Source organism: Penaeus monodon, chromosome 24 (genome assembly GCF_015228065.2).
Source record: "Penaeus monodon isolate SGIC_2016 chromosome 24, NSTDA_Pmon_1, whole genome shotgun sequence".
NCBI classification, from domain to species: Eukaryota; Metazoa; Arthropoda; class Malacostraca; order Decapoda; family Penaeidae; genus Penaeus; species Penaeus monodon.
The window spans coordinates 19858633-19858962 of record NC_051409.1 but is presented as its reverse complement, the minus strand read 5'-3'; the positions used below and the strand labels follow the sequence as shown (position 1 = coordinate 19858962).

Genomic DNA, 330 nt, shown 5'->3' with positions numbered 1-330 from the left:
TAATCATTCATAAATGAGACAAACTCTGTTTAACAACATTTTCATGTCCATGCACAAATGAATGGTCTATTAACTCTGACTGAGCCTAAGATCTTAAGTAGAAAATAATATAAATGTGTTGCTTTTCTTGTATGAATGATGGTAAAGATTTGACTCAAATATGTTCTATGAGACAGTTTCAATGTGAAAAATTTGTTTACTAAAAATGTGAAAAATAATAAATTACTTTCTTGTGCACCCTTCCATCATGACCTATTATGGGTACTCATAGTTTACTGAAACCTTTTTTCTAAAACATGAGGGCGCTTAAAAACCAACTCACTCACTCAC

General features: G+C 30.9%; 1 protein-coding gene across 2 annotated transcripts in view; it reads right to left on the bottom strand.

Moving 5' to 3' along the window:
- Positions 1–330, bottom strand: part of LOC119588642 (sphingomyelin phosphodiesterase 4-like) — a gene marked incomplete at its 3' end in the record, with an annotated part of 25344 nt that overhangs the window by 6095 nt on the left and 18919 nt on the right.